At 38.8% G+C, this 9,317-nt stretch overlaps 1 pseudogene; it reads right to left on the bottom strand.

Annotated features, from left to right (window-relative positions):
• Nucleotides 1-1,012: 1,012 nt before the first annotated feature.
• LOC101442973 (general transcription factor II-I pseudogene) lies at nucleotides 1,013-3,844 on the bottom strand (annotated as a pseudogene).
• Between the last annotated feature and the right edge of the window lie 5,473 nt (nucleotides 3,845-9,317).

Genomic DNA, 9,317 nt, shown 5'->3' with positions numbered 1-9,317 from the left:
TGTGTCCCCCCCCATCCCTACCGTCCTCACTGTTCCTTCCTCTTAGGTCTAACTGAAAGCTCCCTGCCCTCACAGCTGGGGGAGAGAGGTGATACCACCTATTTTTCACTACAGACCCAAGAGCTTCCTTTCCTGTGAGTTTAGCCTCACTCACTAGGAATTTTGACTTAACTGGCCTCCAACTCATCTGCAGAGGTGAAATGAAGACTTCTGGGAGTCCAGAGCCCATTTCTGCTGGCCCTGTAAAAAAGATCTGCACCCTCCACAGGAAAATACCTCCCAGAGATGATGGGAACATTCTCGGGTACAGGGGAAGGGCCTGCAGCAATGTTTCCAAGAATTCCATGCCAGGATAGATTACATGATAGTGAGCCGCGGTGTCATTTAGATTGCCTTAATATTCATAACAGATCTTAAGCTTCTGATACACCATGCATTTTATTTGGACAAAATAAAAGTGGAAGAGTTTCTCTATAATTCACGTAGAATCCACATGCTCATATACTGACCTCTTACTATTAGGTAATCCAGATTTTTTGAAAATTAAGATTAAAAAACATGGAAACATGATAGGTTAGCTTAGAAAATAGTTTAGTCAAATACAAGGATACTCATTATTCACTCAGTCATTAAGGAGAGTTGTGAACGAAGAATCATTTAAATGATTTTTCAAGTAGAAAACCTAAAAATCTGAACTATCACAGATGTTTTCTTCACTGCAGAAGTTGAGATATTCCAATAGAAGATGTCTTCACTTGTTTGGAAAATAAACACCGTAGCTGAAGGCTCTGTTGAGTATGTGAAAAATCCAATGAGATTCATCCCTGTCATTTTCCCTGTTGTTTTCCAGTACTGCTGTAAAAAAATCCTTAAAATACATTCCAAAGTAAACCAGCCATTCCCAACCTATACTCTGCTCTTTAATTCAATTCACAGAATTTCTGAAAAAGAAGACATTTCTAAAAGTAGATTAAAAAGCTTGTGTGGAATGTATTTCTGTTTTGCTAGCATATTACACATCTTGGGACAGTAACAGGTCTGAAAAGCTCCTCTCAATCACCAATACTTTAAGCCCAGCAGGGAAGAGGGCTGGTTGGCCTGGTTTGTGCCTAGTCTGAGAGTTTCCATCAGCCTCTGTCATTTCTTGTTGCTGGGACCTCCAGCTGGCTTGGCTCTGCTTGTTCCTGCACCACTGCTGGGCCAGCTGGTTCCCTCAGGCCACCAGCTGTTGATGAACCCCAAAGCTTGGAAAGGGTCTAATGACTGTGAACTTGATAAACTTGCAGAATCTGTGATCCTGCTCATGCAGCTGATTCCAGGGACCTGGGGTCTTCAAGGGACACTCCTGGGCATGCCATGGACCACCACACAGCTAGTTGGAACTGTGAATTTCCTGTAGGGGACTTTTGTAGGAAACCCATACCAGTAGCTTCCTGAACTTTTGACTGAAAAGGTCATTCACTTGTTCCCTTGGCTATCTAGATTTTTCAACTCTTGACAGATCCCATCATCATCATCTGGAATTGTCACCTGAAGGAAGTTAAGATCTTCAAGTCCTGATGCAATAGCATTAAAATTGGGTGAAGAATTTATTTTCCTTAAGGTGCTCTTAGAGGAGGTGCTCTCCTTAATGGCTGTCTCAAACATGTCAGTCTTTTTAATGATGAATTTGATCTTGGCTTTGTTTCTGAATGTCTTCTCCAGTCTTGCAATTTTGAAAGATGGTGGCACATCTCTGCAGCTTGACTGTGGAGATACCTCAGATCATGTACTTTTCTCATTTATTTGTTTCTTAATGAACTCAACTCCCCTCAACTAAAGGAAGAGAGAAGGTCTTTGGAATGGAAGACCCTCAGGTGAGCCTTCCCCACAGTCTTCCAACAGAGATTTGAATAATGCAAATGACACTTACCTGGTTTGTTTAAGGCCAAGAGCTTCACCAATTTTTCATTGAAAAGACTTTCAACTTTCTGTTTTAGGTCAGTGATTTTGGCATTCCAGGGCTCAGAGGAAAACTCCCCTATGCAAGTCTTGAGGGGTACATTAGAACCTTTAGTCTGGGTGGGGGTCTCAACAGCTGACCTTTGAGGATTGCTGTCATTAGAACCTTCCAGGTGACCTCAATTGCAGGAAACTTTGAATTGCTCCCGGGCTTTGTGGTCTTTTAGGGACTGTAACGCTTTAGTGTTTATTTTATTAGCCTTTCCAGGAGACAAATAGGACACAATCAGTTCAGATGTTTTAACATCAAACTTGATTTTATTACTCCCGTGCACAATTCTTTCAAGTGGTGGAATTCCAAACAAGGTAGGGCTTTGAAAAGGAATTCGTTCTGGCACACCTCTGCACAAAGGAACTCGGGACTTGATTCAAAAACCAGGTATCGTAGTTTTACTTCCCCTGTGAGTCCAAGAGCTTGAGCAAATTTCAAATTAAAAATTCATTCCATTTGTTTATGTAGTTGGTGATTTTTACATTCCAATCATCTTTGTCTAGTGAATTTGGTTTTGGCTGAGAAACTGCCGTTGTACTGTGAGTCAGAAGTTCTGGCCTTTTAATGACAAATTTAATTTGATTGCCCACTTGAATGATTTTTTTTCAATCTTGGAATTCCATGCCATGAGGGACTTCTAAAAGGAATGCTTTCTGGTAGACCTTCCACATAGAAATCATTAGGATGTGCCTCAAATTTCTGGTAATGTACAGCCTTGGTACATTACTCCACATTTTCAAAAATTTTTTTTGCTTTTTGCAGAAAAGCTGATGCCCCAGCTTTCTCAACTTAGTGATCTTGGCATACCTTTCTTCCTTTACTCCTGATGCTGTTTTATGAAGTTGTAAATCTTCACAGGTTGAATTCAGAAGTTCATGCTTCTCTAAAATCGAATGAAGCCTTTTCTTTGCAAGTAAAATCCTCTCAAGGTGAGGAATTCCCTAAGTATATGGCCACCTAAAAAGAACTTCCCTAGGAAATCCTTCTACATAAAGATCTTCAATGGGTGACCGGAAAAGGAGATGAGGGATCGTCACAGGACTTTTGGCTTTTTTGGCTTGAGTGTATTTTCTTTCAAGAAACTCTTCAGCTTGCTTATGTAGATCAATAATTTGAGTGTTCCATTTCTCAAAGGCAAACTTGCTTTCCATTTTCTGGCATTGGCAGGTTCAGAAACTGGGAAATGTGGTGACTTATTGGTCTTTGTCTCTTGGTAGGTGGAGAATGATCATCATCATCAATAGTCATATCAACTTCAGGGTCCTCACTTGTTTCTGAAGGGATGTGCTGGGTAGAACCATCTGCTGCTGCTTCCATTTGTTTTCCATCTTTGCCTTATGAAAAGTGATGGCTTCCTTGAAAGTTGTAGTGAGGGCAATAGGGTCTTCAGACTCTTCTTTACAGTCAGATAACAGCTACAATTTCTACATTAATTATAGACATTTCTGTGGGTTCAGTCATGACTTAATGGGGCCCCAAATTCCACATGGAGACTGTATTGAACTTTAACCAGTTGTTACTGCATCACAACCACCTAAATGTTTCTTCAGCTCTAGGAAAGTTCTCTTAATGATATATGAAATCCCTGCTTTGTTCTCCACAATCCATTTCAGGGTTGTAAGATCATAATTCTCAGGGCGTTTAAAGGCAGCTCCTTCAGGAAGCCCTGAATTACCATGGCTGACTGGTCTTCTAACATCTTCTGTATGGAACAGGCAACACTACTGATTTGCCTAAAACTTTTCCATAGCTAAAGTAGAAACAGCCATCAACTGCTGTTCTCAGAGTCTCAATTTCCGCAGTATCCACACTCATTGCATTTGTCTGGGTTATAGATTTCAGTTTATGCATCTTGGTAGCCGTTTCTTAAACAGTTATTCTATAAAATCTCTCTGAAAACCCATCCTTAGTGACCCCTTTTCTCTGCTATCCCTTCCCCTATTTTTCTGATGTAACATTTAGGTAATCTAAAACTTCCTTTTTTAAAAAATGTTGTTTCTGAGCTTTCTATTCTGTTGCATCCATTTTTCTCTCCCTGACCAGTGCATCCTGTTTCATGGCTGAATATCCAGTAGGCTATGCACCTCTCTTTGCTCTTCTTTTTCAAATTTATCTTAACTATTTGTAAACCTTGTGCTTCCATGTAAACTTTAGAATGAGTTTGTCAAATTCTTTTTTTTTTAATCCTGCTGCAAATAATTGAAATTATATTGACACTGATCCAAATTTTATTGGATTTGGTTTGGAAGAAAATTGTATTATTATTTTTATCAATAAGTATATTGCCTCTCTCCATATATTAAATCTAGTTTTATATCTTTTAGTAGGATTTTGAAATGTTCTTCATAGAAAAATATGGCAATATGTAGCAAAACATATATCATTTGACCCAGTAATTCTTCCACTAGAGAAATATTCATGCATATGTACAGGGAGATAAATTCAAAATTGTTCAGTAATACAACACAGTTTAAATTATGGAATGGGTAATAAATTATATTATATTCATAAAACACCAACATACATCAGTTGAAGTCATTCAGTACTACACTACAGCTTAATTGTGCAATGGGTAGTGAATTATAGGATATTCATAAAATGTACCAACAAACAGCGGTTTAAATGAATGAACCACAGCTACATGTCTCTGCATGGATACATTTCAAAAACATACCATGAAACAACCAAAAAAGCAAGGTAGGCATATGGATAGCTCTTACTGTACAAGTTTGAAAACATGCAAAACAATGCTACATATTACTTATGGGAAAATATTTAGGTGGTAATAGCATAAAAACGTCATAGTTGAGAAGTGGCTATGGCTCAATCCTTTGGGCTACTGTGTACCATATGGGAGGCCCTGGGTTCATGTCCCAGGACCGCCTTGTAAAAGGCAAGCTGGCCCGTGCCTGCAGAGAGCTGACAGTCCATTCCCTGTACAGAGCTCTGGCACAGCAAGATGACACAACAAAGGGAGAAAAGCAGACAGAAAAATGCCAAGTGAATGCGCACAGAGAGCAGACAGCAGCAAGCTGCAAGTGGGGGAGTAAATAAATAAATAATAAATCTTTAAAAAACAAACAAAGAAAACAAGCCATAGCAGTTACCTTGGGCAGGGAAGAAAGGAGGTAAATGGGATTGGAAAGATGTAACTGCAATGCTTTATCTCCTAGGGAAAGCCTAAATCCCATTTGTCAAAATATATGGATTGGATGTGCTTGGGTGTTAGGTACATGGCTATTCATCAGATCCCTTAGAGCACTTGTTATAGGTCTGAAACATTTTATAAGTAAAAAACCAAAACTAGTTCTTCATAGGGTTTGTGCATTTTTCAAAGGCTAAATGATATCTATATGGTTTTTATTACAATTCTGAATTTCCTTTTTTTCCCATAATTTGTTTTTCTAAGTCATTCTGGCTTTCAGCAATTTTGCCATACACTCTTAATAATTGTAATAGTGTGTTGATACTGTAGGGCTGTCTTGTAGAAATTGTTATTATTTCATCTCTGAAAATAACAGTTTGGACTCTTTGCTTCTAGTCGTTATCACTCTTTTTGTTTCTCACCTTGTTGCATGGGCCGATCCCTCCAGAACAGCTTTGTACTATATACAGACAGGGGGCAGCCTATGCCTGCTCCTACCATAAAATTAGTTCACTGAGGTCATGTATGTAGAATGAACAGTGTGGCTTTGTGGTAGATGTCCTTATCAAATTGAAGAGATCTTTTCTGTTCCTACTTTTCTTAGAGATTTCCAAATAATACCTTTTTTCATCTGCTGAGATGGTCATTATCTGTCCATGGATCTAGTCAAGCCATAATCAGATTTTCTGATATTAAACTATCATGGCCTCCCTGAGATAAAGTCTACATCACTCGCTGTTGCAGTGCTATGTAGTCTTAGATTCTTTTACTTCAATTTACACTGGCCTTCTTGGCTGTGCTGCCATGATCTGTAAAGAGCTTCTCAAAGCTCAGAGTGTTTAGAGGGCACGAGGGGGTGCCTGGGTCCTGAAGATTCTGGTTTAGAAGGGAGGGGCTGTGATGCTGTGTTTCTGAAGAGCTCCTGGGTGGGTTGAATCAGGCTTCACTCACAGCTCTCGCCCTTCAGCTCTATGATGGATTTCCAGACTCCAAATTCCTGAGGAGGGCTTCTGAAAACCTTGGTGCTGCTTGTGGGCCAGACACAATGGCAGCTGGGCGTCTGGGTAAGGGATTGACATCCAGGACAGTCACTGTGTCCAGCAACACCTGGTACAGTCCACCTCCCTTGACGTCCTTACTAAACAGTTCAAATTCCCTCTCTGCCAGAGGCACATTCCTTAGCGTCTCTGACTTTCGGTCTTCTCTTGTGGAAATAGAGATCTGGGAGTTGGTGTTGAGGAAAGAGAGAAGGCCCAGGGAAGAGAGATGACCCATTTGCCTGATAGTTTGCAGCTGCAGAGACCAGAGAGCAGCTGTGCCCAGAGAGAAACAGAGCCTCCAGGTTAAGGAACCCAAGAAGCCTTAACTCTTGGCAGATATCGGCAGCCATCTTGCCCCAACATGTGGCAATAGACTTTGGTGAGGGAAGTAACTTTTGCTTTATGGCCTGGTAACTGTAAGCTTCTACCCAAATAAATACCCTTTAAAAAATCCAATAGGTTTCTGGTATTTTGCATCAGCATCCCTTCAGCTGACTAATAAAATGATGACAATCAAGATGATGATGATGATAACGATAATGATGATGATGATGACAATGAAGGCCTACCATCTTGGAATGGGGAGGCTTTGTTTATTTTTCCCTCAAATTTTTTTTACATTTTCCTCTGTAGTTCTGCATATATTTTGGATTGAAGTGATTTATCAATTACATGTATTGCCAATATCTTCTTCCAGTTTGTGACTCATCTTTTCAGTCTCTTTTTGTTATCTCTGATAATCCAAAGTTTTTAATTTTTAATGACAATTTAAAAATTTCATTGTGATAATGTATACAGAACACAAAATTTCTCATATTAACCATTTTTAAGTGTATAATTACTTGAATGGAAATTTATCAACTTAAATGCATATACCAGGGGGAAATAGTGAAATGAATTAAGTGTCTAACTCAATAAGTTAAAAAAATCAAGTAAAACTAAAGAAAGAGGAAGAAAGTGAAATATGAGCAAAAATAAATGAAACTGAATACAAATAAAAATGTTCAGCAACACTGAAATCTTATTCTTTGAAAAGATAACTAAAATAGCAAGCCTTTGGCAAAGATGACCAAGAAAAAACAAAAACCACAAATAAAAAAGGTTAGGAATGAAAACAGCACAAAACTACACTGCATAGAACTTAATGCCAGTATCTTTTATGCCAATAATGGACATTTTTCTATAAGATATAAATTACCAAAACTGGCTCATGATGACATAGAAAATCTGGGTAGATTTATATCCACTTATTAAATAAAATTCTAAATTAAATTTCTAACCCCTCTTTCCACAAAAATAAATACCTGGTCCACTCAAATTTTACAGGCATATTCTATCAAACCTTAAAACAAAACAAAACAAAACAACCTCAGATAAGCCTTACCAGAAAGTATTACAGAAAACAGAGAACGCTTCTCAAGCCATTTTAGGGGACCAGCATAAAGTAGATAGCAAAATAGATGTAGAGAAAGGAAATCCCTAGGCCAATTTTACTTGTGAACATAGATATAATAATAAAAAAATACATGGAATCCAGCAAAAATATTCTTAAATAAATGAGTTTATCCCAGGAACACAAAAATTTTAAAAAATCATGCATGTCATTCCTAGATTAACAGGCTAAAGAATAAAAACATGATTATTTCAATAGCTATAGAAAAAGCACTTGTTATCACTTAATATCCATTTTAAACTAGGAATTGAATTTTCCTGCCCTCTAGAAAGTATGCTACAGTCATACATGAAACATCAAATTTAACATATTTAATTCTAAATGACAAAATAGAAACATCCCTTTAAAATCAGGAATAAAATAAATATGCTATCTTTATTTCTAACAACCCCACACTAGATTTCCAAGGCAATTAAATAAAAGAAAGAGAAATAGTAAGTATAAATACTGAGATGAAAGTAGTTATTGTGTTCTCTGTCAGGGTGATGGTTTAATGCTGGATGGACCTCAGAAAATCACATCCTTAGACCCCATGGGTTGAACCTATTATAAGTGGGACCTTTTGAATTGGTCACTTCAGTTAACAGATTTTGGTTAAGTTACTTCAGTAAGGTGTGGGCCAGGGTGGATCTTAGTCTTCTCACTGGAGTCCTTTGTAAATGAATAGGGATGAAAACAGAGAGTGACACATAGAAACCCCAAAGGTGAGAGAAAGCCCCAGAAGCTAGAAGGTGAAATTCGTGGAAAGAAGCAGAGAGAAAGCTACAAAGTGGGAAGCTGAGGGCAAGGAAGCCTGGAGGAGGGAGCGCCCAGGAGCTGCCTGTGCCTCAATCGCTGGTAGCGGGTCTTCAGGGTAAAAGCCTCATCTGCCGAAGCCTTGATTTTCATGACCTTGCACTGAAAGCTTTAAGTTAACAGGTCCCCATTGTAGAAGCCAACCCATTTTTGGCCTATTGCTTTTGGCAGCTTATAGCAGACTAAGACAGTCATCACTTCATCACTCAACATTCTTCCTTAACTGTTCCTGAGCCCTCTGAGAAGATTATTCAGGAACCTCCAATCTTTCCTTTGTCCACATCCCTGAGTTGGGCTGAGCACCTCCCTTCACTTCCACGCCATGCTCTCAGCAAGCTCTCCACTCCATTTTCTCTTCCCTTTATCCTTCCCCCAACACTACCTGAACTATCACCTTATTATCTCATCGTATTTAGTGCTGAGGGCTTTGAATTTGATACAAGCCAGGCTTGAAGGACCATCCTTCTTATTCCTCCTAAAACTATGTGTGTCATGGTCATGGTGACACACAGTAAAATTACAGCTAATGTAACTTATGGATGATAGTTAACAGTACTATGGTAATCTTTTGCAGCATTTGCAAGAAGGTATTTTTTCAATACGAAGGGACAACATTAGGGGGTATAACGGGTAGGGGACTTTTCCTGTTAGGGTAAGGAAAACATTCTAAATTTGACTGAGGTGATGACAGCACAACTCTGTGATGAAAGTGTGAGTCACTGAGTGTACATGTTGAATGGATTGTACAAAGCGTGGGACTGTATAACACAGGGAATCCAGTAGTGGATGAGGGACTGTGGTTAACAGGCCTTATAGAGGAATATTTCTCCTGAATGATAACAAATATATAATACTAATTTAGGTTGTTAATAATTGGGTGGATTGGGGGAA

Source organism: Dasypus novemcinctus, chromosome 22, assembly GCF_030445035.2.
Source record: "Dasypus novemcinctus isolate mDasNov1 chromosome 22, mDasNov1.1.hap2, whole genome shotgun sequence".
Lineage (NCBI taxonomy): Eukaryota > Metazoa > Chordata > Mammalia > Cingulata > Dasypodidae > Dasypus > Dasypus novemcinctus.
This window is presented reverse-complemented; position numbering and strand designations above follow the sequence as displayed.